An 8,169-nucleotide genomic window follows, 5' to 3' on the forward strand; every position below is an offset into this window, starting at 1 on the left:
AAATACAGAATTCATGCTCTTTTCAGAACTAGATTTTGTGTTTTATGGGGTAAAGAGAAAAAATGTGTCTCTGTAAGTCATCTAGGAGTCTTCAGTGAAATCAAAGATAAATAACAATATTATTAAAAACTTATCAAATAATCAATTTATTTAGATATTAGTGCTTGTAAATATCAATTTTATGCAGAATGTTTATTGATACAAGTAGGTAAGTGATTAAATGATGATTGATTTACACCCCAGGACTCAAAACTGAGTTTTATCAACTATACCTGTTATCTAGAAATTACGGAGGTTTAAATATATGCGTCTAGTGGTTAGGAAAGGCTGTAGGAAAGTAGTGTTAGTCTTTATTTAGAAAATATGGATATTTTGCTCGTTAATTTTCCTGTTGGAACAGTCTAGATTGACCGTGAGGTTCTGGTGCATATCCGCTTTCGGCCCCCCCTTAGTCTATTGGGTATTGCTGGCCACCCTTAAACAAAATTTGTGGCCATGCCTCTGTTTTTAGAAAGTAAAACATTCAGAAATAACTCTGAGGTGTAGAAAGGAAACAGCGCCTCCTACAGTTTCTGTATACGATGGTTACAAAATCAAGTGCCTGTCTTGAAGTATAAAAGGAAGGAACCCCCTGGTAATTTTATTTTTATTATTTAGTATTTTATCTATGAAGTTAAATAGAACCTAATTTACCAAATTTTTTAACCTATTTTTTTTGTATTTCATTTTCTACTAAAATGAACTTGGCCTGTAGTTTCTGTGAAGTTGCTGCCCATGTATGGTAGGGAAAAATGTAGCAGCAAGCGTTACCTTCATCCAAACTCTTAGATATTCTCATACGTCTGTGTTTGTTTGGATGTGAAGTTGGACAGCTCCTCCTGAATAGTTTGTCTGCAGTTTCTTTCTTCATCACCAAATCCCTCACATTTTTGTTACTTTTATTTTCCAACCCTAATGGAAAAACTGTGACCTTGTCTGCATAAATATTTGCAATGATAAGAATTTCAGAGAAAAAGAAAAAAAAAAGGCTGAAAGTTTAGAGTCTTAATGTAACGTAACTCTAAACTGAACTATAAAAAGAGATTCTGAGCCAAAGTGAAACAGTTTTCACTGAAGCGCAGAGGAGTGGTTGAAGTTCAAACAACTGCTGCTGCAACATGTAGGCAATAACTCTTTGTTGCATTACAGCTAACCTTCTCCATCCGAACACAGCAGACCGATTTGTTAGAGAAAAAAAGGGATAATATAGTCCCTTTAATAGATAAGATAATGGTGTAGATTCTGTAAACACAGCACTATCTGGCTTAAAATGACCTCTGATGAGGTCTGGTGTGTGTGTCTCTGCTTTGACACAGATATGTTTTAATTCAAAGGACAGAGACTTGTTATTTTAGAGCTCGGCCCATCCGCAGAGGAGGGATACAAGAAAAGGTGTAACAGACTATGTCAGATATTTCTCTTGGAGTAAATCGGATTAAGACCCATCACTTTGTAACTAAATAGCCAAACATGCCTGGACTAATGTGATGCCATATATGGTCCGGAGCTGAGGGGGGGGTTACTATGGATGCAGGGAGTTTATATTGCTTTGCTTCAGTGAGGTACAGGATAAGACTGAGTTCTTTGAAGCTGAAAAGTCAGTTTTGAACCATCCCTGACCTCCAGAGGTGGATTATTTGACAGGCTGTCCATGGTTCTGTCTGTCTAGGTTGAAGTTATAAAAATAATCTAATAGTAAGGGATAATTTACTTCTGATGTCATGTCACAGCATTTTAGCAAACACACAGGTTCATTTACCTTTAGTAAGATCCAATCCAAGCGGATCCAGTTCAGTTTTAATTAATTTAAATATTCTAAAAGAATCAATTTACTGCAGTCAATGAACTATTTAGACATCTACAGACAAGTTAGTCTTGTATTAATCTGTACCAGTCTTTTTTTAAAATCATATTTCTTTTTCAGTTTCATATGTATGATAGTTGTGTACATTAGATTGTTTTATGCAACTGAAAGAAATGTATTGTCTTAGATTTTTCAATCTGCGCCTCTCCACCTGATGCAGATCAGTTTGTTTCAGGCTTTATTAGAGGGCTGCTTTAGGCTTATCCACATTGTCTCTGTAAAATTTAACATTTCTTATCCAATCAATAAGATCAAGTCATGATAGATAGAAAATATCCCAAAGTCAGTTCAAGGATTTTATCAAATGATCCGGCTTAAGGGTTTATAATGTAAATATAATATGCAGCGATCAGGCTTTTGCTCTCCGGTACTGAAATCTAATTTTTTCTTCTACCGGACATAACAATACTTTAACATATATAAGAGAAAAACATTCTGGAGGTTTCTTATTAGAGGTATTAGAGATGAACAGAAACTGAAACCCTCTAATTATCAACCCCTATTTCTCTAACCCTCATCTATCTGATTTATAGTCATCTTACTAAAGTGCATAAAAGCCCTTGTTTAATGCATGTGTAGACTGAAGATGGACGTTTGTAGTTTTAAATTGGGGGGTTTCTATCTTTGGCAGATCACTTAGGAGTATCAAAAGTGAGTTTACACATACAAATGATGAAAAAGAGGATGTATTTTGTCTAGTCTTTAGAGATTAAAATTGAAAATAGGGCAATAAAAATACACTACATCTAAATAAAATCAGAACTTTGCACATTTTGGCTCCAAAAAGAACCTCTGAAATGAGGTCACTGCTTTACATAAACATCAACACATTTGAAAAATAATATAAGCTCTTACTGTACACATTTTAGCATTATATTGCTTTGGTTTATAGCTGATGTGCGTCTGTTCAGATAAAGGAATTTACTTGCTTTTTTCCTCATTTCATTTAAAATTTTGACCGCATACTATCAGATATCACGACCTTGACCCCTGGTAAATTGCTTCCCGATATAAAGAACCTTCAATTGAATATCAATGAATAATAATTATTTGGTTTAGCAGAGTTTCTAATTGAAAAATGCATTTGTTTGCAGCCTTGTCTCATTGGACTGATAAATATCTTGACCCGCTCCAGACATGTTTGAAATTCTGTACTGTCCACGGGTTGAGCCACCAGACGAGAGATGTCTTGTGTAAAAGGCAGACACAGAGACAGGGAGAGTAATGGCCTGAGGAATTTAATGTTGTAGAAATGTTTGGATCTCGTCCAGACTGGCGGAGACTTACATTTACTCGGATGAATTAACATAAGGTTAGACAGCACCACTTTGTCTTTGCTCTGATGATTTGTGTTTTGTTCAAGCTGGAAGATGGGAGCAAAGAGGTTTAGGCTGTTGTTTTCCACCTGTGCACACGTTTACAGACAGGTTTAGATGTATGCAAAGTTCAGAAAAAAGTAGAAAGACTTGTCTTCTTTCTGCACCATTTCTTAGATTTGCCTTTCCTTGAAACATACCCGCCCACATATAAACTGTAACCTTACGAGAGGCAAAGTTCAACAGCCTGGCTGGTGTGACTCTCACATGCTAAACAACATGATGGCCTCCCTCTCCACTCTTGCACAGTCTGAATGGATCACTGATTCTCACCAGTAAAGCACTGTTGCAAGCTCTGCTTTGGTACTCAGCCTAGATGCTAAGTGTTTATCTTGCGTGCACCGCCGCTCCCCAAACATGGTCTGTCTGCTGGGGAGGTATTCAGGGGGATGTGGGGATATTTCGGCCCCTTGCAGCATCTAATCTGGAGAGCTGCTGCGATAAGCGTGGCTATCAGGTGTTCTGGATGCTTTCACGTTTTGCGGCACTCAGCTGATGATGAAGTCGAGGTGACAGGCTGGTAACTGTCAGAGATACGCTCCTGCTGTGGCCCGTTTCCAGACCTTTTTTGGAAAAGACTTCTGGTTCGGACCCCAGAGGGGACTTATACTGATCTGATAGGAGGAGAGGTTGATAGAGAAATATGGTCGACTTGTTTGCTAATTTTAAAGGGGAAGAATGTTTATGAACAGACTTTAAAACACTCTAATGACCTCAGAAAATGGCATGCAGAGTGAAATCCAGATATTTATGGGTAATCCTGCAACTATCAAAGATTTTATGTCCCAAACAGAAAAAAAAAAAAAAAAAAAATCAATAAGCAACTAACAAAAAAAAAAAAAAAACTAAAAAAAAAATATAATAGATAAATTAGGATGCATATGATACAAAGTATGGTTTTATATCGAATGTTTTGGCTCTATGCACTTTATCCCTTGGCCAGGCTTGGGACTCTCAGTCCCTCATAAGGCTGAAATTACATGTGATTCAACAGCAACTTTATCGATAATGGCACAAAAATTCCTTATTTTAATAAAAAATATCGTTTTTTTTTTTTTCATAAAACTAACACCTTTCCATAGAGATCACTGTAATTTCCAACACAAAATTTAACTTTTAGCTATCTTTTAACCTTTGTTTAATTGCAGCTACATCAGTTGTCATGTGACGGTAGAGTTAATGGCAGGATAGCAGAGTTAGCTCAATGAAAGGAAGGGAAACTAGAGGAAAAGTCGATGCAAAGTTTCGCAAAAGCAAGAGTAGATTTATTGGTCGTCATTTCCAAACACCTCATATTTCATGTGAATGTACAAATAATGTCAAAAATACACATTTTTATTGTGTAGTTTGAATATATTTTATGCTTACTCTAAAACAGAGATTAGAACACTAATTTGTCTCATGATTTTAAAGAAATGCTAAACATTGTGATTTTTACAACAGTCATTTCCATCACTAAATATTATATTAATATATAATGTATGTAGTGTAATATTAAGGTATTTTTTTTATTACAGTTATCAGTTAATATTTCTGCAGAGTGTAATGAAGCAGAACACATAATATTATATAAATATAGCATTGTTAAAGTACCTTATTTACAGATATTATGAAATATTGGGAGCTATGCTGCACATGATTTAGTTTGCACTCTTGAATCAATGAAAACATGCAATTTGTAGTTTCTACGTAAACTGCCAACACCAACATATGCATCTTTTTATTTTAAGCAGAAAACTATTAAATCTTCCCAGATCTGCTAAAAACATACATTACATATTGATTCTTACCGGTTATTGGTTAGGCTAATAAAACACTAATTAACTAGTAAGAAATTGCGTCCAACTTCCTCCATCACTGCTAGGTTTCCCTCTATCGATATAAAGGTTCTTACAGAACCTTCTTTCCTCTGCTTTTAGCTGTTTTAAAGAAAAATCTGATTCAAACCAATTAAAAACAAAACTGGAAGATTTCCGTTTTAGCTAGATTTATGTATATTTTCCAGGAAATTGTGCAATTTTAAGTAGCTTGTTGTTTTCCAGAATAAGGGGAATGATAAAGGTGTTACTCTTTTAGTATAAATAGAAAATGTATTTAGGTCGAAAATAAAATCTGCCACCTTTTTAGTAAAATAATTCCCCAGTTGATGTAATGTTTGCTGATTTGTCCTTTCTTTTGAGTTAACCTTTATGTGATGAAAAGTCAGATCAGTTTAGTTCATGCGCTTCAGTGATCAAAGGATGGTGGTAATCTGGGTTTCAAAACGGCTCCCTCTCAAAGAACTTGCTGTACATTTTTAATGGTAAAGGTCATTTCAAATGTATGGACAATGTTTTGTATTTGGTAAAAAAAACACAGTATTAACAGATCTGAAGCTAGTAGAAAACCATTGAATCTATTCTGATCAGTGAGAGCCTGATCAACTGATTTAAGGAGACTGAATTTTAAAAACATGTTTGAATTCTGGCTGGTCTATTTGAACAAATAAGGCATTCATTGCATCTTCTTGGACAGAGAAAGATGGAACAAACAAATGGTGTACATTCAGTGCATCTGAGCTTGACAAATCAGCCGTGTAAGCTTTGACCTTTAACCTGTGTGTTTTCAGGTCTCCTCTCAGTGTCCTATGTCTGCTTAAGTTAAAACATGTCCATCCTCTTACAGCCTTGATAGACATACTAGCTGTTCAAGACAGAAAAGATCACAGGAAGACGATGTTGAAGTCCAACCTAGAACATTTCTTGAACCCTCTTAAACTTGTTGAATGTTCCCAAAGCTACAGAGAACATCACTCGACCGAGTTCAGCAAACGTGGTGCATCTCCCTGAGGGTTTAACTAGGTTGTGCTTGGCCTGCTTTAGGTATCCTCTTCAAAATAGCAGGTCATGTGGGCAGTGAGCATGACCTTTTTTTTTTTCTGGTCTTAGGTGGTGGTGGTGGTGGGGGGGTGGTCTCCCTGCTGGAGAAGCTCAATCCGCAGCGCGGTGGCGGTGGGGATGCGTGTGATCTGAGTGTGTGTGCACGGATCTATGAAAAGGGCACATTGATACGTTAATTCTCTGTGACATGAAGCGTTACCTGAGGCAGGGGTGCCATGATAGGGCGCAAACGCTCGGAGAATCCGACCAGACACTACATCTACTGTAGATAAGGAGTCTGAGAATTGGAAAAAAAAAGATACCGGAGAAACAAAGCCAGTGCCTTAAGAACACATTGGTAAAATGATTGAGGTAAGGGTAATGTTGCCTTGCAAAAAAAGCATAAAACCATGCTCCATCTGACAGTCTGATAGGTTGGAGTTTATTTATAAAAGCCTGAGGGGAATAGTCATCTTATCTTAGCCATTTGTCAGCAGTGCGACAAGAGGTATTTGAAAAGACAACAAGAAAGCCGGGCCACATCAGGATAGATCTGAGAATAAAGGAACCAAACGTATATATTTATAGTACAATTTCTTGTCTCAGCCTTTTGCTGTTCCAGATGGTTCATATATCTAATATATCTGGTGCTGCTACCCTTAAAAGACCTTCACTGTCAGATCTTAGTTTGTTTTGTAGTTAATGATATGATAAAACTGTGCTGTGACGGACGGAAGTGTGAACTTTTTCCTAGACGTGCGAGACATTTTACCGTCCTTTATCATACTGTCAGCTTTACTAAATATTACTCACTCAAGAGCTATAATTACCCGCCTCACAGCATGGAGTGTATGCTCTCAGTCTCCACACCTGCTATTTAGATCCTTTTATGTTCATTACTCTTTCTGAGACTCACTATTTCATCTAATTTCTTCCCTCCATCTATCAATCCACTCCTGGTGCTTTTATCTCCCTTCCCCTCCGTTTCCTTCCCTCCCGTCCTTCCTTCGTCCCACCCTTTCCCTGCCCTCTCTCTGCTGTTATCTTGTTCTCTTGCTGTTTCCTCCCTCTTTCCCTCGCTCCACCCTGGCACCGTTTAGAATTTGCAGAGCTATCAACTCCGTTCTTTTCCATCCTGCATGGCCACATTAAAGTCCCTGTCCGTGGCAACCCTTATCCTTTATCTGGCCGTTGGTTGAAGGATGTCTGAGATCAGGGGCGGGTTTTGGTTGTGGAAATTGAGAAGGAAGCCGGTGACCATCAACCCTCCCTCCTCCTTTTCTTTCTTTTTTTTTTTGATCAAAGGATGATCTCACTAATGCCTTTGTTAGCTCCAGTATCCTTATTACTATGGACAAATATAGATATTTATGTCATATTGCATAAGCATCCTGCTGCTTTGAACTTTATTATCATTAGTTTTTTTTTCCATTGTTAACCTTTTCTTCCTTGAATCTCTCTTACTTGTATTGCATGTTCCCATATCTCTGCCCTATTGAAAATTGCCAAAAATATGTTACACAAAAACTAAATAAGTTTTTTGTAAAGTATTTTTTTGTCCCTTAGTACCAAAACAAAAAACAGGTTTCTTTTTTTCTTTCTAAACTTGAGAATGAGATGATGTCACTTCATTTTTGTTTAGATTAGATTTAATGAGAGTAAGACACTTACTCCAGCCCTGTAGGGGGCAGTAAATCCCCTTCACGTGGGTTTGCCACCACACAGAAGTAGGAGTGGGCTATGCCGGGAATTTTGGTACCGTTCCCGTACCAAATAAAGCCAGGGTCAGTATCGCCGATATCGTTACTGATACTTTTTTATGTAAGCTAGATGTATTATGAAGCAGTTTACCTTTTGGTTTGTTTGTGATTTTCTTGTTTTATTACAATTGAATAAAGGAACGTTAACAAAACAAAGTTTCAAAGCAATTCAAAACAAAATCTTAAGACAGATCCCATATAGATATATATCGCATATAGATAAGACAGATATACACTCACTGGCCACTTTATTAGGTACCCCATGCTAGTAA

General features: G+C 37.0%; 1 protein-coding gene across 4 annotated transcripts in view; it reads left to right on the plus strand.

The window, feature by feature from the left end:
- The window catches only part of LOC107086924 (RNA-binding protein with multiple splicing-like), a 61,105-nt gene that overhangs the window by 1,012 nt on the left and 51,924 nt on the right, over positions 1-8,169 (plus strand). The gene's annotated exons all lie outside the window — the stretch shown is intronic.

Source organism: Cyprinodon variegatus, unplaced genomic scaffold (assembly GCF_000732505.1).
Source record: "Cyprinodon variegatus isolate N-32 unplaced genomic scaffold, C_variegatus-1.0 Scaffold166, whole genome shotgun sequence".
NCBI classification, from domain to species: Eukaryota; Metazoa; Chordata; class Actinopteri; order Cyprinodontiformes; family Cyprinodontidae; genus Cyprinodon; species Cyprinodon variegatus.